Genomic DNA, 27,448 nt, shown 5'->3' with positions numbered 1-27,448 from the left:
TCGAATATCTAACAGTATTGCAGGCTAATTGTTTTAGCCGATCGAAAAAAAATTGATGTTTACAAAAATAAAACGATTTAATCAACACGTTGGCGCATCGAAAATGAACCACGCTATCTTCGAGACTTGAGAGTTCACGTCAGATGCGTGACATTGCATCGGCGATTTCCGGGTATTACATTTCTGTTTCTGTAAGATTCACAGAACGTGGCCGTAGACTAGCTTTGAACTTTCGCGTTGGTGGATTTTGACAACGTCCTCTTCACATACTATATTATATTATTAGGGTTAAGGTCCTATAAATTGAGTGTGGCAACCACACTCTAACGATCGGCTTATCACGGCTCGATCCTTCGTGAACTTTCGAGACACGTCGACACCGAGTCACATGTACTGTAGTAGTATACGTGCGTTGCGTTGTTTATTTGCGTCTACGATGACGCTGTCTGAACGTAAACGGCAAAGAATTTGGCACCGAGCGATCCTCAAGGCTATTAAAGTTATAAAATGGAGATTTTGAAGGTACAAGTAGTTTAAATAAATGAGGTAATGTCTACTACGACTCCGAGTATCATAAAACGTCACTCGCAGTGGAAGAAAAACTGTTGACGTGAGTTCAAGTACCATTATTTATACCGTAGTTTTGTAACACTCCTTTCAATTTGTATAACATTCCCGATGTCGTACGGTGTCGTGGTGTGGAAATTTGATTTCAGGGAAAGGATTAACTTTTTTTATTGTGTGTCTTCAACGAAACACCAACAACGTAGCAATGCCTAATACATGAGCAGGAATATGGAACGTAGCCCATATTCGAATCAAAACACGAACACCAACTGCGTAGAGCAAGAGCTTCGAATCCAAACCAGAAAGTATACTATGTAATGTCGAGAACGGCACGCGTACCGTATTAAAAGATTAAACCAAAGTCTCCACCCGTAGATGAATAATAGATGACTTGACACCTTTATCGCGGGAAACAAACACGTTTCTATCTGTAGCATTTCATGACCCTCCTAAAATACCCGATTTTCTTCATGTCTGTAGCAAAGCAACGTACACAACCAAATGGCAAGGATTGAGTAACATATTTGCAAGTCACAGAAAACAGCTGTTGCAATGTCTGTCGAATTTGAAAGCTTTTGTCGGGCGGAAGGAGTCCAATTGTGTTAATTAGCATTTTTCTACGTTCTTTATTTTGTATACTGTGTGAAGTTCAAAGCTATTTAACTTTGCGTCAGAACGTCCCAGCTGCGTCAAATTTGGAGACAATACTCGGAGACAGTGTGTCGAAAAAACGTTCCTCCGGATTGTTTAGTTTTTGAGGGAATCAAGAGATATTGCGTTGAGAAGTGTGAAAAGCGGTAATTTATGCAAAAAACACAAAAATACAACTTTGGATGATTATAACAAGACAATGAGAGACAAAATAAAAAATCCGGAGGAACGTTTTTTTGTTTATGTACATAGCTTTCATTTGAAGTCGAAAAGAGGACTATATTCAACTGTTTGTAAAAGTTAAATAGCTTTAAGTGAAAATCGTCAAAAAACACAGTTTTTGGGTACAGATCAATAATATGGTTAAAAATGTAAAAAATCACCACAGAAACCACAACTTCATACAAAGACTCGACATAATTAATGAAAAAAATGGTATATTTATCTTGTCTTTACTGTGAAATGTGATGGAGGAAAAATGAGCTAACGAACCTGCATCTCAACCTTAATTACTTACCATGCCAAGTGTCATTGGAACTGACGGTGTCATGTCGTGTCTCTCTCAGAAATTTGTTGACAGACGCATTCCTGTCGTGAGTGTGAATTAATATTGGAATGCCTTAAATAAAAATAAATTAACATTTAGCTAACCCATTCATCAAGAATTGAAATATTATGAAAACCACACCGAGCACCTTGACATCAAACTTTACATATATAATAATAACTTACTGATATATTATAATACCATAATAATAAATCATCCACAGTGTCTATGCTGACGATATTATAAGTATACTAGTATATCATTACATGTACACTATCACATCCCCCGAGTTCAACAACTATACAATCAAAGGTGTTCACCAAAACCAAATCAATAATAGATATATTGATCATCACGTACCTTTGTCGTCAGCCCATTCGTAAAAACGCCGCACAGCCTGCATTTCATGTCGTTGGCTACATGTATCATCTTCTTTCGTTATACACTCTTTATGTATACATTTGTGGGTGCTGGGAAAAGGATAGAGATAAAAGTGGTAACTTACTGACAAGATGACCTACACTCTTTCCCAAGACATTACTATACAACTATGTTAGTTTGGATTTTTTGGGGGTTTAGTGATCATGACCGTCCACTTTTTTTGTATTGTTATAGCTCATATAGAATTGGTTTTGCCGTTACACCACACCACACTACAATGAAGAACTCCATGCAGTTATTATAACTGTACTTACATATCTCAAAGGAAAACAACGTCACTCTGTTTAGCATTTTTCCTGGTGGCATGCCTTGCGTCTGACATAATGTATATTCCTTCTCTCGCCACACGGTCACCTGAAGCTATTTCCTTTTCAGATTGAAAGAGAAAAAAAAAACATGTTGCTAATTAATTCACCTTTCTTTAGTCCTGGATCTTATTGAGCATAAAGAATGTACATTACAATTAGAAACTCCTGACTGACAAATTAAAGATTGTCAATAGCAAACCCATAACACGTTTTTCTGGCATTCTCTGCTCTCAGCTTGTCGGCAATCACTGATCGTTTCATATTCACTCACATTGTTTTCGTTTGAGTTAGGCAAGTACAGTTATCTCCCATTTGACAGATATTCTATTTTCATTTTGTAATCATTCCGGATAATGTACAGGGAATACTGAATTTAACGGAACAAGGTGGAAAGGGTATCATTTGTTAATTTTCCATACCTCGTGTAAAGCGTCTTCCCTGGATTCCGCTGCTAATTGTGTAACGACTGGATCGGCCAATTCTCGGACTGTTACAAATAGGGAAACTACAATTGTTACTCTAAACATCTAATATATCAAAAAAACAATGAATATACTCCAATTACACAAATATACAAGTTATATCGGATAACAGATACTTACACGTGTTTCTATAGCTTATCTGCATAGAACCCATTGCGGCAGTCTCACACAGGGCATTGTAGAATTTGTACTGTTCATCTCGTAGACCACTGGTTGAAACTGCATGCATCATTCTGTGTAGTGAAAGGGACGTATTGGTTTTATCATTTGGAAAAATGAATATACGACAAATTTTCAGGGTGTGAAAGTACGACCCTCACGAAGGTCATTGACGTGGTATTTTCTTGTAATTGTAACAATCGAATTCAATTCAATTTACCTCGGAATCAAAGAAAAATGCGTACCTGTAATTCACTAACAGTCTTCCATTTGGTAAATGCGGTGATGAATTCCATGATGAGGAATGGTTGGAATTGCAATCGCACTGCAAGTAGATTCTACCAGCGTGCCCGAATGTGTCCGTCTTCTTGCAACGCAGTGCCCCTCTGCATATCCTGCTGTGCTCTTCGACTCGACCCAGAAGGTTGTTGAGCGAGGAGCTTACAGTAAGGTACATCGTCTCCTCCGTCTTTTCTGCGTCTGCTGCTTGGTAAATTGGTGTAGTTTCACCGGCACTTGTACCTTCTGTTGTACCGTCTGCTTGAACTTCGTTCTTCGTGATGAAGAAATGCACCATCTCCAACAGGGCGTCGTAGTTCGTGACTCTCCTTGTTGACTCCTCTCCGAGGCGATCTCGCACGAATGCGAGTTTGTTCATCAATTCTGTTTTCAAATCGTCTGTGGGTGCCGTGAATTCTAAATGACCCCTTCTCCCGACGACAGTAACTCGTCTTTGATTTCTATCTCTTATGGCAGCAGGTGTAAAGGAAGGGTAAACTGTACGTTCCGTGGCCATTGTTAGTTAATGCTCTCCCAAAATATTATTCACAAAATTGATGTACCGAGGTGAAAAAGAGTACTGAATAAAAATTATGTTTTACAAAAGTACGAAAAATTTAAAAACAATGAAAAGGTAAATGTACTTTGAAACTATTTTTTTCTTAAAAAGAATTTATAATCTATTCACTAAAACTAACTGCAAAATCACTCAAAACGTTGACAATTTAAATCTACTTTGAAACTGTATACTAGTATTTTGAAAAAGAAATATCTATACACGAAACTAAAACTGCAAAATCACTCAAAAACGTTGAAAATTTAAATCTACTTTGAAACTATATATTTTGAAAAAAAAATATCTATACACTAAACTGAAACTGCAAAATCACTCAAAAACGTTGAAAATTTAAATCTAAAATTAACTAACTGCAAAAAAATACTTTTAAAAATGGATGAAATGATAACGATACTTTGGAACGATATGAAAATACAAAAAAAAAAACGGAATCAAAAAACCTTTTTAAAAAACTTTGCAAACCTGAGTACAATCGTAACGAATAGCAGTGACAAGAGCAGTAAAACAGTGGCGAACGGAATGACAGTTGTCGGTTGAATGAATGTCTATATCTTCACTAGTGATTTTTAGTTACATGGTTTGGCTTGGCTTGGCTTGGCTTGGCTACCGGAAGCGCAACATGTGTTTCCGTGAGCGAAAAGGACACAGTGCTCGCACGAGAACAATTACTGAAACACCTAGACTTTTAGTGGTCTGAGCTGAAACTAGTCATTAGTACCAACATGATACATGTAATTCCATAGAACATTTTTACTGTGTTTGTTTCTAGTCATGTGAGTTGTCAAAAGTCCATCGAACAGAACAAATCTGTCACTTGTAAAGAATTAAATTTTACGTTTTCACTAACGTCAATGGTGTAGTTGATAGTAAGAGTACTTTCACTTTTGACACATTATCTGTACCAAAACTGGAGAAAGACAAAGGGTGTAATAAAGGGTGATTGTCACCCAGTTCAACAAACCTTGGTCTATTGTGGGGAAGTTTTTGGATAGTTCAATGCACAGGTAATGATAATGTAACGTTTTCGTTCGTTTTCTGAAATATAACATTGTATCTTGAGAACATTTTTTCGTCAATCCAAAAGAAAATAAAAATATTTCGAGATATCTTTTTTCGTTTTTCACGAATCAAAAACAAAACAAAAATATAACGAGGTCTCGATCAATTTATTGACGATTCCGGAAAGCAAATATTTCCATCTAGAAATTTAGGGATAAATCGTCTTTCGAAACAAAGTCGTGAAACTATCGCGAGGTAACTGTATACGTTCCTGTTCTGAAAGCATAATAATTACATCGAAGTGAGATAACGGGATATTCTAGATGGGAAGAAAGTAAGTTTCTCGAGACCTTCAGCTATTATTATGTATATTATCATTACTGGAAATGTCCAACTGTGTCATAATCCGCAAGAGAAGAATTTGGAGATATTCAACCAAAGAAATTGGTCTGTTGTGGGAAGGTTTGTTCAAGTTGATTTCTGCAATGCACAGGAAATCTACAATATGTGGGGACCACTTGCCACTTGTTTAGTACATAATTGTATGTGTAAATAATCTATGAATTATCACACCCTACCTGTGTAGGGTCTATGGTTGCATACACACCAAGGATTCAGAGGATTGTTTCGCCTGTAAATGGTCTGTACTGTACATCGACAGAAATGGTAACAAATAATCCGATCTCAAGATATAAACACCCCGAGAAACCTTCTCATTTCACAGAGAAACTGTAGTGAAAGAAACAAATATTCATCTCAAGGTGATTTTTTCCCCGTACGAATACATACACTTTATTTCGATCATGGAAGTATAACCCTCATGTTTCGATGATGTTGTAATCTTCAGACACACAAAAAAATCCACCTTTGGGACCACATCAAGAAATATAGAAAGTCAGATAGACACTCAGAAGACAGAAAGAAAGAACGAAAAAAAATGGCTACAATTAAAAAATGAATCGAGGCTCGAAGTAACTTTTTCGTTTTCCGATACCAAACAAAATCGTCCCAATATGTGCTAATTTTTATTTTCCGATTTCAGAAAGTAGACTGCTAGTCTTCCAAAAAATCTCAGGGATATAATTATTCGTTTGCTAGAAGCATGAGAAAATGGTTTTTAGATGTCGCGACATTTCCTTGAAATAGCGAGACTTTCTTTTGATTGTGAGCTTGAAATACGACATACCATTGTTCGTCATGTGAATACCCCGAATTCCAAAAATAAAGTGCGTGAAATCATAATTTATTATCTCCCAGTTACGTTTGGCGTACTCGTGACAAAAGAGTATAACTATAGTCATGATTTGGTTCGTGTAAACTAAGAGCACAACCCCCTTACCTCTTTCAGACGCGTAAACAAACAAAAAAGACCACAATATGAATTTGCCAATTATAACGAATGTATACGAAAGTAACATTTTATACATTATGCATTTCTAGTAAAAACTAGTCATTTATCTGTACACTTTCGTGGTAAACGATGGCATTGGCGCCTTACTGTATGCATACAACACAATGAAGATCATAATGGTGAGATACAGGAAAGAAGCAACATTGTCTGTGCAGAAATGCAAATGGAATAGAGACGATTTCCTTGTCCGAAGACAGTTTTGAAAACTGACAGACTGATTGTCACCATAATCGATCTATAAAAGCTGACACTTTCCCCGGTCAAATCATCAGTTTTCGGTTTCGTAGCGACCATGTCTCGTAACATAACAATCAACATCACCGAAGAGTAAGAATCTGCCATCGTGGCATTTTTCAGTCATTGTGATTGGGAGCTTCAGGTAGTTGACAGATCACCCGACCGTCCTGAAGAGCCATGTCAAAGTATGCCGATCGGTAACCAGATAGATCTCGAGGTACCGAGGGAGATGTCTGCAGATGAATGCAGATACTGTCTGTGCCAACCATGTGCGTCAAGATCACAGCCAAGTTGGTTGGGCACAGGTCAGCAAGGACGCGACCAGAATGCCGGTCTGCGGAAAGTCCGTTATAAGAAATATTGGACCCTCCTAGATAGACGTGGCGCATGGAGAGACGACCGGTATTTGAGAGAGAAGAGGCGTCTAATGCGTATGGATGGCGTAGTCGTCACAAGGAGAGAGGTGATGCCAAAGTGCGTCATAGACTGCGTACGATCTCTCTACCCAAACCACCGAAATCCGTACGTCGGTCATAGGTGGGAGTAGTGTACTACGTTGTTTGTAAGTTACTATGTATTCGTGTGCGAAGGCATACACAAACCAAACGGCCCTTTTCAGGGCCACCACATATTCCAAAAAGAGAACTACCGACCTAACCGTTTATTAGTTTTATTTTCACTATCCTACTTTGACAATTAGACTCAAAAACTACAATTGATCGTTTGCACGTTCCGTATGTCAGAAAACTTGGTCAGTGGAAGTACATGGCCCGGTGTAAACAAAATCCTCTTGATAAAAATGTTGTTTCCTTGAACAGTTAGACGCTAAAATCAACCTATTAGTAGTGTTCGCTATTCTGTTTTTTGAGATCTTTCAGTCGTTACTTACATGCATAGACATCGGGAATAATGCAGAGATGTTTTCTGAAAGCAAGCATGCATGTACCGTTATGCTTGGGCATGGAGAGGTACTGATTACAAATCATATTTACTTCAAGATAACGTTGATTGTTACACAAACTTTCGTGGATTAACGTACCCGTATTTGAACAAGTGTGATTGACAGGCGTTTTAATCCCGGGTTTGAAAAGTAACGACTTTTCACTAGTAACGAACAGACCCAGTTTGACCGTGTTTTGTACGCAATTGTCTCTACCATGTTTAAATATCACCTTTCTGTGACCATACCTGCATTCAACAGACATTCACAAGTCTACACATACCAAATTTATTACGAAAATCACCAGTTGCTCATTATTATCACGACTTTTCAGAGAGGAATCAAGACGTTGTTAACAGTCTGTATTCAAATTTGACAATAACCCCCGCGAAGTTAGGGGGCCTTTTATACCCGACACTCCGCTTTAATTGAGTGAAACCATAAATGATACACCAAACATTTACATTTTCGTTGGTCAGCTCGGAAAAGGAAGTGGTACATCTTGACCTGCTGGTAATTCACAACGGTCTGAGATTCAAAAAAAAAACTAAGAGATTGGATATCAAAAATAAATACTAAACCAACTGACACTTTCCAGTAACTCCACAGACAATCGTGTCGCCCAAACTCAAACAATGAGATACATACGAACATGCAGTAAGTTAAACGAAGAAAATTTCCAAAACAAAATGGAATTCTTCATAAACAAACTGACACAAAGAGGATAAAATGAATCAGAAGTAGTTCGCTCAATAGATGGAGTCTAATATAAGAATAGAGAGACATATCTCCGAAATCGGACACCAACACAAGTGAATCTTCTAGTCTTCAAGACAACACATAGTTCCCATATCAAAGCGTCCCAATTATATGAAAGACACAATTAGCAAAACAATGGGACTTGTTAGAATTCAAAGTAATGTACTATTGAACAAACTGTACCAAACCAAACCAATCATGGCACAGAAAAAGAATAAAAACCGAAAAGATAAACTAGTCACAACTAAATTAAATTCATCTGTCTCAAAAAGCAAGGCAGAAAAAAACCTTGACGATCACAATATGATTGAAATAATGGCATCTCTGTTTGATGACCAATACATCATGAAATGTTCGATACCATAAATAAATTCTGCCGATATGTGAATTGTTTGATATAACATTATACGGACTTTAGGCGACGTTTAGCATTGTGTTTACATTTCATATATTCATATTACAACAGTTATGATCAATATAAACAGTACATTCCACAAACAAAGTTTCATGAAACAGACTAAGGATTCTCAAGGAAATGTCCGTTACCGTGTTTATATGTTCAGTGTTCGTTAAAAGACAAAATTAAGTGTCAAAAATGCGATTTTGAGATTATGATATGTAAAATGGACAGTCGTTACTTTAACATTTTAATCTAAAAAGCTTACTTTTTCTGAAAAAATCAGACCGTTTTGATTTTTCTTTTGAAAATCATCTACGCATGCGCAAAATATACTATAATGTGGTTATCATGGGGTAATAATGGGGTCGTTTTGAGTACATGGTCTTCGTAAACGTATGTTATGTCAAGTTGTCAACACAAATGTCAAATAAAAGGTTTTTCTAATGACGTTTCTAATCTTGGAAAATATAAAAGGTTTTCAGTTCTTACAGTTGAAATGTACGTTACATACTCAATGGTGATAAATTTGAACAAACAATTCGTTTTCTAAAGGGGTTTGCACTTTCAACTATGGTACATCGGTTTAGTAGATATTGAGTTACTATGTTAAGTAAAACGATTTGAAATGAAACGACATGTCACTTACATACACCTAATGGCAGACGCTTGATGCACCCGATGCCACAAAATTCCTAATAATCGTAATATCACATATAACATATGACTAGTACTGCTACGAAATACCAATTCAACCACAGCCATCATACGGCTTTTCACATAAAATGAGATTCAGTTAAAATACACATAAGGTAACATCGCAAAATTACAAAAGCTTTATTGTATAATTCCATGTATATTGTGGTCTTCCCAGATGTAACGTACATTTCAGATAGTTATTTTACACCCTTTACAGTGGTTTACATTGGACTCATTTAAAAAAAATCTATAACACTTAACTTGAAATCGCTTTGGATTAATGTTGTACAGATACACGGCTTTAAAAATCAGTAAAACTTGTCTTGCTTCCATGAACTTTAATTTTCATAATTTCAAACCCTGAATTGCACATTCTTATTGGGTTTGGGTGTATATCGGTACACCCAATCAACAATTGAACCTACTTTGCATGCTGGGAGAACCGGAAGTCGACTATTAAACCTACTTTGTATGCTGGGAGAACCCATAAAGGTTTTTACATTTTTTCCTAAACAGAATATTGGCATGCAAAATTCTGGGCTATTGGTATTATAGATGATGTACTAATTGGGAAAAAAAGTAATATGAAACTATATGAAATTTAGAGTTTACACAGTTAATATATTTCCTAATTATCTAACTTCTTAAATTATGCAAATTATCATTAAGATTATAAGCTACATCAACAAGCTTTAAAGGACACACCAAGACATGCACATTTTTATCATCAATACATGTCCTAAAATATCTTAAATTTATAGCTTGCAGTCTAAATATGTTGCATAATTATCAAAAATGATTATTTATGCAAATTAAATATCACAATGAAAAACTACATCAAATATACTTCAAACACATGTGATTGTTATGGTTGATGGCTGTATCAAGTTAAATGAAATTTGAAGTTTGCATTTTTAAGATATAAACTAATTACCAAAAATCATTCATTATGGAAATTACTCATTAAAAAATGAAAGCTATGTCAACAGGCTTTATAGGATATATGTGCATTGTTATGGTTGATATATCAAAGGACATAAACTTTGAAGGGTGCATTCTATAGGTATGTCTTAATTACCAAATATCATTAATTATGTAGAATACCCATTGAAACCAAATATTATGCCAACAAACTTTGCTTAATATGGTTAGTGTATGTACTAAATGTTGTGGAATTGATGTGTGCGTTCTTTAGATATGGCTTAATTACTGAACATCATTAATTATGCAAATTACTCATTAGAACTAAAGACTGTTCCAACTTGCTTTTTAAACATGTGTGCTTTTGTTATGGTTGTTGTACCAAATATTGACGTTTGCATTCACATAAGATATAGCCTAATTTCTACAAATCATTAATTATGCAAATTATTCATTTTAAAACTATAAGTTACATCAACAAACTATATGCGACATATGTCCTTTGTTATGGATAATGCATGTACAAAATCACGTTTAATTTGCAGAAAGCCTAATTTCTACAAAAAAAAAAAACATCGCTTATGCAAATGCCCGCTCATTAATATTACCAAAATCTAATCAGTTCTTGTGATTACCATATGGAAGATGTCAAGCAAATATCATTTTTATATATGCAGTGGTTTTTGAGGTATCGTGTCCAAAGACAGACAGACTGATGCATACTTCATTACTTACATACATACACATACATACATACATACATACATACATACATACATACATACATACATACATCCATCCACACACACATACATACATACATACATACATACACACATACATACATACATACATACACACACACACGCTTACATGCACACACATGCAGACAGACAAACATACACACATACATACATATGTACGTACATGCATACATACATACATACACACATACATACATACATACATACATACATGTACATACATACATACATACATACATACATACACACACATGCATGCATACATACATACATACATACATACATACACACACACACATGCATACATACATACATACATACATACATACATACATACATATATACATACACACACATGCATGTATGCATGCATATATACATACATATACACACACGCATACATGCACACAGACAGACAGACAGACATACATACATACATACATACATACATACATACATACACACGCATGCACGCACACACACACACACACACATGCACACACACATGCAGACAGGCAGACAGACAGACAGACAGACATATACACTTTTTTGCCATACTTCTGAACCTTATCAGTTCTGTTGTGCTAAAAAGACCTATGTTTTGCCTAATATACAGATACACATAATACAGAATATATGCAAATGTTGTGGCCCCTCCCAAATTATTCTTTTTTCTATGTTTACTTAATACGTTCTAATGGTAATATCTTGACTCATGAACTATTCAAAAGAGGTTTTACTTTTGTGCTAGGGTTTCATTATTGATATAAGTAAGGTGTTATAATTGACCCAAGTGTTGCCCAATATGTACAGCTACACGAATCTATGGCCTGAATATATACAAATGTTTTGACCCCTGCCAAATTGTTATTATTTGTTTGTTTACTTAATGATTTTCGATGGTATTACTTTATATCATGTAATATTCAAAACAAGTTTCATTTTGTTCCTAGGATCTTATTAAGTACTAATAAGGGCTATCACTGTGTGTGCATCTATCACCGAAATGAATGTGGTTTTCTTGCATGGCAGGTATTATAAGGTCAATTTGGACATTAAATTACCATGGTTACAAGATAGCTATGTTCATAATGAAATCTATTTTGAGCTCCCCATATCTACATATATAAACATTAGAAATTACAATATTCAAAGTCAAAGTGTTAATAATTTGTCAGTGGTCACCATACGAACTCATGTTTTCCCTATTCTAATACATGGAAGGGCGTGGCCAGATTAGAATCACCATAATTGCCAAAAATGTAAACTGGTCCAAACACTTTTATATCATAATATGTTATACATATACTTATTTTCTATCCTCTGATACAAGGATTTGTAGATTAGTGTATATCTTGGAAGAAAAAAACAATTATCAATTAATTAATTTGTATCAATTTCTACATGTATAACCTATGTATTAGGTTAGTGTTAATTTAAACATTTAATTATCATAAATATTAGGTGTGCTCTGGAAAAGTTTTTGTATGACAGGATGCATTTATTATTGAATAATATATTCTGAAAATTTCATCAAGAAATTCCATCAAGGAATATGAGAAAAACCAGTTTTTTATCAAAATATACTGCCCTCTGTGGTGAAGTTCTCATAGCTTTTTCAGTTGTTTTTTTGTATACATTCTGTAGGCCTGTTTTCTTGTACTACTAAATCATATACACACAAACTATATGTTTGCTGAAAGCTAATGGTATAGGCTTTCTAAAAATGTAATCTTTGAAAAAAATGGGAGAGAATTGGTAAAACTAAAAAATTAATAAGGAGTATATAAAAAATCAACAATTAAAAAATGATGCAACATTTTCCAAACATAATGACTCAATATGTTATCAGACATGACACCATAAACACACTCATTGAATTTGGTCGAAAAACTCCCAAAAGTTACGAAACAGAAATTATTTTCCTAGAATTGACAAATTTCGACCAAAAAGAACTGTTACAGTAAATCTTGCCACTGGGGGCGCAGTTGCATTGGTCAGTAAAAAATTCAGTCCTCTTAGTGTTTATGCCACAAACAGCATAGTTCAATTGTTTTGTCATTTTCACATTTCTTTGCAAACCTGTGTTTGTTTAAAACTGGCTATTTTCAGTACTTTACAATATAATTTTTTGTTTAGATTTTAAAGATACATGTAGATGTCAAAGGTCAGAGGTCACCATATACAGGTACCATGGGTACATATATGAATATATTTATTAATACAAAGAAATACAACATTTGAGGAAATAGCATCAATATGTTGTTAGGTAAGTTAAACTATAGCTGCACAATAAATTAAGTAAACAAATCCAAACAAATAATGAAATAAATGGCAGGGATCCAAAGCTATTAGGTGTGACCTCTCTGACCTTTTTGTACAATGTTTAGTTACATTGGTCAGTAACGTCAAGGTCATAGGTTACTATATAGAGGTACTATGGGCATGTATGGAAATATATGTATACATGTGAACAAATACAACTTATTTGGAAGATACATCAATTTGTTGTTTATTAAGTTAAACTATAGCCGAACACTAAATTTGATCAAACAATTCACACACAGCTTCTATATGTTAGTATATATTATTTATTTTAATCACGTGTATGGAAATTTTAGTACAGCAGCATGGCTCATGATTTCATTTAGTTGTTGACAATAAGGTGACCTCCCCCCCTTTATTCACTTTGTAAAAATGATGATCCACCCCCTTCATTGCGTCCCAAAATGAGGTGCCCCCCCCCCTAGCCGTGAAAACTGATCTCTCCCTAATAAATCCATTTTAATTTTAAAAAACAAAGAGTTATTGAGGTTTCAAATGACAAACTCGGCTGTAGTGCTATGAATACAAAGCCAGTGTGCAGTAGTGTGTAGTGCTATGAATACAAAGCCAGTATGTAGTAGTATGTAGTGATATGAATACAAAGCCAGTATGTAGTAGTATGTAGTGATATGAATACAAAGCCAGTATGTAGTAGTATGTAGTGATATGAATACAAAGCCAGTATGTAGTAGTATGTAGTGATATGAATACAAAGCCAGTATGTAGTAGTATGTAGTGATATGAATACAAAGCCAGTGTGCAGTAGTATGTAGTGATATGAATACAAAGCCAGTGTGCAGTAGTATGTAGTGATATGAATATAAAGCCAGTGTGCAGTAGTATGTAGTGATATGAATACAAAGCCAGTGTGCAGTAGTATGTAGTGATATGAATACAAAGCCAGTGTGCAGTAGTATATATAAGTGCTATGAATACAAAGCCAGTGTGCAGTAGTATGTAGTGATATGAATGCAAAGCCTGTGTGCAGTAGTGTGTAGTGCTATGAATATAAAGCCAGTATGTAGTAGTATGTAGTGCTATGAATATACAGCCAGTATGAAGTAGTATGTAGTGCTATGAATACAAAGCCAGTGTGCAGTAGTATTTAGTGATATGAATACAAAGCCAGTATGTAGTAGTAAGTAGTGATATGAATACAAATCCAGTATGTAGTAGTATGTAGTGATATGAATACAAATCCAGTATGTAGTAGTATGTAGTGATATGAATACAAAGCCAGTGTGTAGTAGTATGTAGTGATATGAATATAAAGCCAGTGTGCAGTAGTATGTAGTGCTATGAATACAAAGCCAGTGTGTAGTAGTATGTAGTGTTATGAATACAAAGCCAGTGTGTAGTAGTATGTAGTGATATGAATACAAAGCCAGTATGTAGTAGTATGTAGTGATATGATTACAATGCCAGTATGTAGTAGTAAGTAGTGCTATGAATACAAAGCCATTATGTAGTAGTATGTAGTGATATGAATACAAAGCCAGTATGCAGTAGTATGTAGTGATATGAATACAAAGCCAGTATGTAGTAGTATGTAGTGATATGAATACAAAGCCAGTATGTAGTAGTATGTAGTGCTATGAATACAAAGCCAGTGTTTAGTAGTATATATATATATATATATATATATATATATATATATATATATATATATATATATATATATATATATATGTAGTGCTATAAATACAAAGCCAGTATGTAGTAGTATGTAGTGCAAATTGTGTGTATGCTTGTAGTATGTAGTGATATGAATACAAAGTCGGTCTGGAGAGCTATGAATACAAAGACAGTGTGTAGTAGTATGTAGTGTTATGAATACAAAGCCAGTGTGTAGTAGTATGTAGTGATATGAATACAAAGCCAGTATGTAGTAGTATGTAGTGATATGATTACAATGCCAGTATGTAGTAGTAAGTAGTGCTATGAATACAAAGCCATTATGTAGTAGTATGTAGTGATATGAATACAAAGCCAGTATGCAGTAGTATGTAGTGATATGAATACAAAGCCAGTATGTAGTAGTATGTAGTGATATGAATACAAAGCCAGTATGTAGTAGTATGTAGTGCTATGAATACAAAGCCAGTGTTTAGTAGTATATATATATATATATATATATATATATATATATATATATATATATATATATATATATATATATATATATATATATATATATATATATATATATATGTAGTGCTATAAATACAAAGCCAGTATGTAGTAGTATGTAGTGCAAATTGTGTGTATGCTTGTAGTATGTAGTGATATGAATACAAAGTCGGTCTGGAGAGCTATGAATACAAAGACAGTATGTAGTAGTATGTAGTGCTATGAATACAAAGCCAGTATGTAGTAGTATGTAGTGATATGAATACAAATCCAGTGTGTAGTACGTAGTATGCAGTGAGATGATTACAACGCCACTGGGTATGGAGTAGTATGTAGTGTTATGAATACAAAGCCAGTATGAAGTAGTATGTAGTGCTATGAATACTAATCCAGTATGTGGTAGTGTGCACGTGTATAGTGATATGATTACAAAGCCAGTATGTTGTAGTATGTAGTGATATGAATACAAAGTCAGTATGTAGTAGTAAGTAGTGCTATGAATACAAAGCCATTATGTAGTAGTATGTATAGTCTATCAGCTAGCCCTCGGATGTTCTTCCGATAAAATACGACACACAGCCGAACAACGCTATCGAGGCCCTCACATGCGAACTTCGTTCGCTTATAGTTATAGCATCGAAAGAAAGCCCGAACGTCTAGCAGCAAGACTATAGTATGTAGCGATATGAATACAAAGCCAGTATATGTAGTAGTGTGTAGTGATATGAATACAAAGCCAGTATGTAGTAGTATATGTAGTGCTATGAATACAAAGCCAGTGTTTAGTAGTATGTAGTGCAAATTGTGTGTATGCTTATATAGTGAGGGTCTATAGTGTATGCCAGTCTTTATTCCGAAGGCCGTTGAATTGATTGATGTTAAATTTAGTGCAGTGTAACTATTATGTGTGCAGAAAATTCAGATGTGCAATAAATTGTGATATGTAAGAATGTTTGGTACTTTTCAATCTCCATATCTCGGAATGATTTACTACAGTATCTTTCCTTCATAACAGTTTAGTATGTATACTAATATTAGTGTAGTTCACCTATTATGTTTGTTGAGTCAGGAGTCACGAGAATTGTGAGGTCACCATTGTCACCTTCAGAATGGATTTCTGCCCTCACACTTTGATGTTGTGTAAAAATTCATTAATATTCATAAAGCGGGGACTGAGAAGGGGAATCCCCTATACGTTTACCTCATTGTGGTGACTCACTGGCGTTTGAACACCAATTGAAAATAGAAACATTCCCTATCTGTGCATTTCACACATATCGGTTACACGCTAAGGCTTATCAGACTAATAACAAACAGTGCATAACATTGATTGAACCCATGTCAACTTCGACAATGACATGTTTGTGAGGGATTGGTTTATAAAAGAGGGAAAGACGCACCAGAAGTCTGTTACCAAGCAAGCAAGCTACTACTTAGTCTTGCTGCTAGACGTTCGGGCTTTCTTTCGATGCTATAACTAAAAGCGAACGAAGTTCGCATGTGAGGGCCTGCCCGAACAGTCTAGCGAATGTCATTTTCAGACCGGACATTCCATTGAGATTACGATAAGCGGTGGGTTGGGCCATATATGCATATATATACTTTAATATATTCAATCTCTGCATGCAGGTGTTGACAAACACATTTATGTCTTACTATGTCTTATCAGTTTATGGTAATTGTGTTTGGTGAGTGTGTAGACGTTGTCATTCACACATTTTAGTTAACGCATTGGTGGTTATTTTTACGAGCCCCTCCTTAAGATGAATATGCATAAAAATGTAGCTATTGTCCTCTGTTTGTGCTTGTCGCTAATACGGTTCTCTGATTGGCAGTTATTTATATCCTGATGACATTCGCTAGACCTCGGATGTTCCATCCTCGATAGCGTTGTTCGGCTGTGTGTCGTATTTTATTGGAAGAACATCCGAGGGCTAGCTGATAGACTAGCTACTACTGAACTTTATTCAAGTATAACTAATATTTACATAGGTAAATTATTGAAACTGTAATGTTTCAAAATGAATCATTGATTAAACTACTCTGATAAGCTAGGCATGTTGACCTTATTTGTTCATCTAGTCGAGTAAACAATATTGCATATGTGCCACCTTGATAGTATCCATGGTGATTGTCCAAGAGACTAAACAGTACAGTACAACTCGATTTTTACACAGCTACACACATGCGAAAAAGGAATTACAACTTCCTATATACGACTTATGTTCACGTGTTCACCAATAAACAACATCTCTTTGCCCTCGGCTATCTAAAATACACCTGTAGCCGTGAGCGTCTTTGCATGCGCTGAGCACTGTATAAGACCCGGATGTTGTCAGCAAGTCTACCTCTGCCTGAAGATTCTTAAAATCGGCAAAGTGTATATACTTTTGAGTATATCTTTTTTTAAGTTGCGTCTGTGGTGTTATCTATTTTAGTCAAGATGTTACTTAATTATGTCGTCGATCATAAGATGTTGTGTATTTGGGGTTTGATTTTGTGGTTTTTGAATTGTTGTGGTTTCACTAGAATCCTTTGGCTTAAAGTTGTAAAATTGTTAAAAATTGCCATTTGTTTCAATATTTAGAAATCAAATTTTGCCTTTGGTAACATATTCTATGCACTAAGTCACATCGATTCTTCATTGACTTGGTTGATGTTGATTGCTGGGAAAATTGTAATTTAAAAAAATATATATATATAATATATATTTTTTTTTGTGTACGTACACCAATGTTTATGGTCAAAAGATGTGTACTTGATGTGTGACGTCACAGAGTGTGATGTATCATTCGTACATGCGCACAATATTGTTGCTAATAGACAACATGGTGTCGAACATGATCAATGTCACAGGTAATGTGGAACTGCTCCATTCCGCTAGTAAAAACAAGTGGGAGAAAAGAAATGAGGCCAAAATCAACATTTTTAGTGAAATACACCGATAGAATGCAGTCAAAGAAGAAACTGGTCTGACAAAACACGTGGACGTTGCAAGATTGCTGTTAGATAGGCGAGTCTAAAATCAGTACATGATAACAGTACCGTAATAGCAGGATTTTTATGTAGTGAATTTGTGCGATATCAGAACTAAAGTATTTTTCACTCTTAAATATGTATTTGCCTAAACACATCTATGTTATCGACATTTTACTGTATTCTGATAACAAATACTCCACGTCATATCTGGAGAACCTCGTCCCTGTGAACACCAGCCCCCACCACGTCATGACAACTAACGTGACCCAGCAGTGAATTGTAATAATAATCAGACTATGTAGTCATGCAAGTAAACTCAGGGCAGTTTGATATATTGTGGAATTTTGCTGGAAATAAAAAACATGCCCACATGGCTTTCTTATAGCGATAATCTTGACGACATTATCTTATACATTTATGATTACATGTACGCGAACCGGGATGTGATGATGCACTGCAGCCTAAAAATGGAAAATGTACATATGATCGCACGTCAAGTATCGAAGTCTATGCATTCGGAGAGGGGTGTGTGTGTCAAACTATTTAGCGAGATGGGCGTTTGCTTACGTTCGTTCCATAAATATTTGTAATAGATTTCCTGAGTGGAGCCACTTTCTCCTGATAACGATCGGTACCATTGTCAAAATGAACGCATGTCACGAACGAGAAGCACAGTAAGGTCTGTCATGCATTATCGTTGTTCAATGTATCACGTCGTCGTATTTCATTGCATGCCCCTGAATAAATACCATCGCCAGTCGCACATTGAGCAGTTTATATAGTTCCAAATATCAAATATACTTATAGATATTACAGATACAACCACCGTGACTTGTGATTCCTCTGTGGCTGTGGCAACGATTTCGACATGTACAATGTATTGTTTTCACTACAGGTGATTGACGATGTACGGTAACTTCCGTTGGTTTTATTTTCAATTCAGGGGTGAAAATCAATAGCTAGAAAGTAGCACGTAAGTAATAAAAAGTGACAATGTGACACTTCTGTACGTCATGTAAAATGAACTTGCCGATACAACCAGAAACTATATACAACAATTGCACGATAATTATAGCTTTCAACTTTCAAGGATAACAAACATAGCTCTACGTTTGCCTATGCTACGGAAGGCAGATGCTTCGAACATGTCCATAACCACGATCACGAAGCCATCGAAACTTTTCCTAACCTTGCCCTTGATATAGTGATCACAAATAAAAACAATACAAGTGACAAAAGTATGTGGATGTACTAAATCAAAGTATCCTCCGACTTGGCTAAAATTCACCCGGGAAACTTTCTCATGTTTATTCATGACACTTACCTACATCGCAGCCATGATAGTGAAGTCGCGTCCCGAATTCTCGCGTGATCTCGTTTTTTAAATGACGTGGAAATTTATGCGGTAATGGCGAGAGGTTCAAAACATTTTGTTTACGATCGAATTATTCTCTAAAGCCGTAAGTCATTACAAGGGTCAATTTGACTTGCATCCGTGGACGAGGCAATTGATTACATGGTAAAGGTTGGTTCTACACGACCTTTTACAGTATTTGAAATATTGAAAAAATGGCAATTTTAAACAATTTTACAACTTTAAGAATGATGTCGGCATTCTATAACTAACCCATTATGCACATGCGCACATGCGTCATTATTTGTACACACGTTTCATTCATCTGGCTAGTCAAGTCGCACATTCTCGATCTCTCAAAAAGAATTCAGACTAACTATTTCTTCATTTCATCTCATTTTATTGTATATTCTATATCATTTGTATATTATTGCAACTTATTCACTGTTGGAAGACGAGCTCCCTATTATATGGATAGGGTTGTTAGTAAACAATTGATATCTTCAGTGGCCGATCGAATACCTGGATCCCTTGCAATTTGCATATAAATCTGGAAGGGGAACGGAAGATGCTACTCTCACACTACTTAATACGGTAGTTAACCATTTACAACTTCCTAAAACACATGTTCGTATCTTTTAATTCATTTTATTTTCACCAAAAAGGATGACAGAACTTAGACTGGGAAAGTGTACATGACAAAAACATAATTTAATATTGCATGGTCGTCCTCCCTGGTGAGGACCATGGAAATAGTTCAGTGGAACTAGTCTTAATCCAATGGCCCAGACACACAACAAATAAACTACAAAACAGAAAATAAAATAAAACAAAAACATATCTGAAAACAAGTTTTCTGTAAGAAATATATACACTAAGTTACATACAAACCCTCAAAAAAAAACGAAACAAAAACAAAACAAACAAGCCCTTAGGTCTTAGATACGATGTGATTTCTTAGTTCCTCTTTGAATGATTTTCTTGAATTTATACATTTGAGGGATGGCGGTAATGAGTTCCAGTGCTTAGTTATGGTATATTGGAAGTTGTGTTGAGTAATTCTTAAACGGGTTAGTGGTATACGGAAATTACCCTGATATGCTTGACGTGTTGAATATGTTGTTACGGGATACTGGAAGTATGTTTCTATACCGTGGGGGTAGTGGTTATTCATCAGGTCAAAGGCAAATATACAGGAGTAGAATTCACATAGTTGAAAGATGTTAAGAATGTCAAGTTTTCGGAATAGTGGTGCGGAGTGAGCATGGAAGTCAGAGAAAGTTATAAGACGAACGAGTTTCTTTTGAAGACGGAGAAGTGGATCCAGAATAGTTAAGTAAGTGTTGCCCCAGATTTCTATGCAATATGTTAAGTGCGGTAAAATGAATGTGTTGTAAATGGTAATTAGTATTGACTTGGGAACAAAATATCTAATTCCTGAAATGATTCCGATCTTTGGGATTACAACTTTTAGTATGTTGTTAATATGACAATTCCAAGAAAGTGAAGAATCAATACTTACACCAAGATAACTGGTTGAGGAAACTCTCTCTATTTGTGTGTTATTGACAGAGATACTACCTTGCAAAGTTATTTGACGTTGAGGCGTACTTATTAGCATGAAATTAGTTTTCTCTTCATTTACTGTAAGTTTGTTAGCCAAACACCAGGTAACTACCTTAATGTCAAGATTTGTGGCATTCATGTGAGTTGATCAGAATAAATTTGTGTCATCTGCGAATAACCTAAATTGAAAGTAGTCTGTAGAATTGCTTATCTTGTTCACTGATTTCAGTTCTGTTTTCAATACATTGCAAACTTATATTTTATAAACTAAATTTCACTGAAAACACTAACTGTATTGTTAAGAAGGCCATGCAGCGTATGTTTTTACTGGGGAGGCTACGGAGTTTTGACGTTAGTGAAAATGGTCTTGAAAATGTATACAAGGATTTTATAGAAAGTATGCTAAGTTCTAACATTTCAGTATGGTATGGCAACTTGACTGGTAAAAATAAAATTATATTATATCATGCTACTATGCGCCATTCTGATTGGATAATAACTGTGGTAAAATCCCATTTTACCACGGCTGGCAGTGGTAAAATGGGCCCCTAAACTAGCATATGAATAGTACATACAAGCTGAATGTGTTCGTTCTTATACCAATAAGTTAACACTTCCCCAGAGTAAAGGTGTGTCAGGTAACCTGTACAATAGTTTGGGTTACAGTAGTCCAAATAATTCCACTGATGACCTTGCGATCGAAAGCAACGATCGATCAGTGGCTTCAACATCACTGATAAGGTACAAGTTCTCCCAATGCAACGAGCCGTCTCAGCGTCCTACTCTCGTTACGCGTTGAATCAAGCAACACCGATTCAACTTTTAACCATCAGTCAAGGTGCGTCAGGATTATTTCAAAACTGTACATTTTCAGGTTCGGTCAATGTTCAATTTGTTACCCATTAAATTAAAGTAGACTGTGTAACGTCGCGTCTCTGATTTACTGTCTCGCGCTTTCTCGATTCAACGCCGAGACATCTATTTTTAGCAGTGTACAAGATTGTATTGTTCTTATGAAAATATCCAAACAAAATTGTTACTTTCTTTGACCTCTTGCCCCGTTTTCTTTGTTGCTAGTTTTCAACGCGTTTTCGTTATGCATTATATGATGTAAATAAAGTAATTTATCAATGCAATGCAATGCATTGCAATGCAGTGTATGGTTGTGTTCATGCAGTGTGTGTGGGGGCTAAATGAACGTATCCACTCATTAAAATATGCTCGTTCCCGACGATCTATTACCGACGATCTTTTTCTGTACGTGCGAATTCGCCTTTTCGGGCATATAAATAACCACAGAATCACATTTAGAAGAAATATACACACATTTTGATATAATATAATAGCAATAACTCCCGCCGAAGGCGTGTATACACTCGAATTTGGTACAATTCGCTCCATATAGCACTCGCCATTCGGCTCGTGCTATATGTCGCGAATTGTACCAAAATCTCGTGTATACCCGCCTTCGGCGGGGGTTATTGCTTAAATAAATATGGCTAGGAAAGTAATTGGTAAGAAATAGTCAGCTCTATGACCTCTACAAACTCCCCGTCCGCAGGAAAGCCCAAGTAATTGTTAGTGATACCTGACATCCTTTGTACTCGCAGTTTGATTTGATACCTTCAGGAAGACGATATAGAGTACCTTTAACTTGTAAGATTTTTTAAAAATCATTTTAACCATGTGCAATAACCACACTGAACTCAGACCTGTGATTTAAGCTTCTGACAATTTCTTAAAGATCTAGGATATTTTTCTAGAAGATTGTAACTGATTTCTATCGCTACTACAGTGTTTACGTTACTGTAATTATTTATACTGTATATATGTAATTTAATATGCCTTTTATATTTTGGTGAAGTGAAAGGAAAACTTCCGTAAATTGACAATAAAGTTATATTCTATTCTATTCTTTTCTATTCTTTTCTATTCTATTCTATTCTATTCTATTCTATTCTATTCTATTCTATTCTATCCTATCCTATCATATTCTATTCTATTCTATTCTATCCTATCCTATCCTATTCTATTCCATTCCATTCCATTCCATTCCATTCCATCCCATCCCATCCCATCCCATCCCATCCCATTCCATTCCATTCCATTCCATTCCATTCCATTCCATCCTATCCCATCCCATTCCATTCCATCCTATCCTATCCTATCCTATTCCATTCCATTCCATTCCATTCCATTCCATCCCATCCCAAACATCCCATCCCATCCCATCCCATCCCATTCCATTCCATTCCATTCTATCCTCTCCTCTTCTATTCTATTCTATTCTATTCTATTCTATTCCATTCCATTCCATTCCATTCCATTCCATTCCATCCCATCCCATCCCATCCCATCCCATCCCATCCCATCCCATCCCATCCCATCCCATTCTATTCTATTCTATTCTATTCTCTCCTCTCCTCTTCTATTCTATTCTATTCTATTCTATTCTATTCTATTCCATTCCATTCCATTCCATTCCATCCCATCCCATCCCATCCCATCCCATCCCATCCCATCCCATTCCATTCCATCCCATCCCATCCCATCCCATCCCATCCCATTCCATTCCATTCTATTCTATTCCATTCCATTCCATTCCATTCCATTCTATCCTATTCTCTTCTATTCTATTCTATTCTATTCTATTCTATTCTATTCTATTCTATTCTATTCTATTCTATTCCATTCTATTATATTCTATCCTATTCTATTATATTCTATAAGAAATACAGAAATGGGTTTCTGCCGAGTTAACATGCAGCCACATCCGTTACAAAATAGAAATGTGTCTCTGTAATTGTCAATTTAACTTTAAATATTGCGCACTAATTACTAGCTTGTAACATCAGCAAGTTGCCATCCTGAAAATTCCTGCGATGCCTGTAAAAGTTGCCAATACGATTGAACGATTGGCTCATCACATAACCACTCGTTGACAAGATCACGTGACCTTACGTATGTAGTAGACTGTAGTGTTTTATATATTTGTGTACGATGAATCTCATCGTGTGTAAACAATGAACACGTCTACACTTTGGCATCAGGGGATCCTCCAAGCTATGTCGGATGTTTAAAAATCGAGAGTTGCAGGTACAAGTAAACGAGGTAACATCTACAGTAAGTGTAACGCCTTGCTTGCCGGGATGTGGGCTTATTATCGGAGTCGCAGTTCTGATGACTAAACAAACGGAAAAAAAGTCTCTTGAATTCAGGAACTTGTGTTTTGGTGTTGGTGAATAATTAAACCATGTTTTTGTAGCATTCAAGTGGTTGTTTTAGTCATTTATTGTACATTACTCCCTGGCCAGGTGGGTTACTTGGCAATACATTTATTTTAGAACAACATGCATCTCTCGCCGTGAGTGTTTGCTATTGGTATAAGGCAGCTCTTATCATGGGTGTAAACACCACATGTAAATGTCGCATATTTGAATAATTCTGAGGGACACACAATCTAACGCTTTCTTGACGGCAGTTTGCAGGAGCATTGTCCCATTTTGAAAGATGTTTTACGTTCTATGAAACAAACTGATTGATTTTCAACTAATATGTGTATCAAGTTACCATCCTACGACATTCACAAACAATTCGTGCATGATTTATGACCTGTGTGTTTCTCGGAGTACAGAAAAAATGCTGAAAACAAGAGCCCGAAGCTAGTGCTCCGTACAACAGATCGAATTTCCCGTATTTGCATGAATTACCCAGAATCCTTTTTATGTACGACAGTTTTGTAAGCATTATAGGCACTCAGTTCTTGTACAACAGGCAGTGGTTGCCAGGGCGACCTACACTGGGGTTTTCTACCACAGTAGTAGTTTACCTTCCAATATGGGGCCAGATCAATAGTTCAATGTAGGATAAAACACTTAATTCCTCAGAGCTCCCCCCCCCCCCGTAATAAATTGACCGAAATTGAAAATTGTTTCAGACAGCAAAATAAAGCCAGTATGTAGTAGTATGTAGTGCTATGAATACAAGGCCAGTATGTAGTAGTATGTAGTGTTATGAATACAAAGCCAGTATATGTAGTAGTATGTAGTGCTATGAATACAAAGCCAGTATATGTAGTAGTATGTAGTGCTATGAATACAAAGCCAGTATATGTAGTAGTATGTAGTGCTATGAATACAAAGCCAGTATATGTAGTAGTATGTATACACTAGTGTTATGAATACAAAGCTAATATATGTAGTAGTGTGTAGTGCTATGAATATAAAGCCAGTATGTAGTAGTGTGTAGTCTATGAATACAAAGCCGGTATGTAGTAGTATGCAGTGCTATGAATACAAAGCCAGTATGTAGTAGTATGTAGTGATATGAATACAAAGCCAGTATGTAGTAGTATGTAGTGATATGAATACAAAGCCAGTATGTAGTAGTATGTAGTGCTATGAATACAAAGCCGGTATGTAGTAGTATGTAGTGCTATGAATACAAAGCCAGTATGTAGTAGTATGTAGTGCTATGAATACAAAGCCAGTATGTAGTAGTATGTAGTGCTATGAATAGAAATCCGGTATGTAGTAGTGTGTAGTGCTATGAATACCAAGCCAGTATGTAGTAGTGTGTAGTGCTATGAATACAAAGCCAGTATGTAGTAATATGTAGTGATATGAATACAAAGCCAGTGTGTAGTTATATGTATTGCTATACATACAAAGCCAGTATGTAATAGTATGTAGTGCTATGAAGGCCAAGCCAGTATGTAGCAGTATGCAGTGATATGAATCACTACAAAGCCAGTATGTAGTAGTATGTAGTGCTATGAATACAAAGCCAGTATGTAGCAGTATGCAGTGATATGAATCACTACAAAGCCAGTATGTAGTAGTATGTAGTGCTATGAATACAAAGCCAGTATGTAGTTATATGTATTGCTATGAATACAAAGCCAGTATGTAGTAGTATGTAGTGCTAATTGTGTGTATGCATATATATTGAGGGTCTATGGTGTATGTCAGTCTTTATTCCGAAGGCCGTTGAATTGATTGCTGCAGTCTTAAATTTAGTGCAGTGTAACTATTATGTGTGCAGAAAATTCAGATGTGCAATAAATTGTGATATGTAAGAATATTTGGTACTTTTCAATCTCCATATCTCGGAGTGATTTACTACAAATTATCTTTCCTTCATGACAGTTTAGTAAGTATACTAATATGAGTAGTTCAACTATTATGTTTGTTGAGTCAGGAGTCAGGAGTCGCCATAGTCACCTTCAGAAGGGATTTCTGCCCTCACACTTTGATGTTGTGTGAAAACTCATTAATATTCATAAAGCGGGGACTGAGAAGGGGAATTCCCTATACGTTTACCTCATTAATGGTGGAACTCTTGGTGCCTGTCACCCTATTTTACACATGACTGGCTGTATCTTTTGGAGGTGGAGAACTTGTGGTGACTCACTGGTGTTTGAACACCAATTGAAAATAGAAACATTCCCTATCTGTGTTGTTCACACATATCGGTTACACGCTAAGGCTTATCAGACTAATATAATAACAAAAAGTGCATAACATTGATTGAACCCATGTCAACTTCGACAATGACATGTTTGTGAGGGATTGGTTTATAAAAGAGGGAACGACGCACCAGAAGTCTGTTACCAAGCAAGCAAGCTACTACTGAACTTTATTCAACTATAACTAATATTTACATAGGTAAATTATTGAAACTGTAATGTTTCAAAATGAATCATTGATTAAACTACTCTGATAAGCTAGGCATGTAGACCTTAGTTGTTCTTCTAGACGAGTAAACAATATTGCATATGTGCTACCTTGATAGTATCCATGGTGATATAGGAATTGTCCAAGAGACTAAACAGCTAGTACAGTACAACTCGAGTTTTACACAGCTACACACATGCGTAACAGGAATTATGGTTTTATGTTCACGTGTTTACCAATAAACAACATCTCTTTGCCCTTGGATATCTCAAATACACCTG

The sequence above is a fragment of the Glandiceps talaboti genome, chromosome 19, assembly GCF_964340395.1.
Source record: "Glandiceps talaboti chromosome 19, keGlaTala1.1, whole genome shotgun sequence".
NCBI lineage: Eukaryota > Metazoa > Hemichordata > Enteropneusta > Spengelidae > Glandiceps > Glandiceps talaboti.
Note: the sequence above shows the minus strand (reverse complement) of the source record.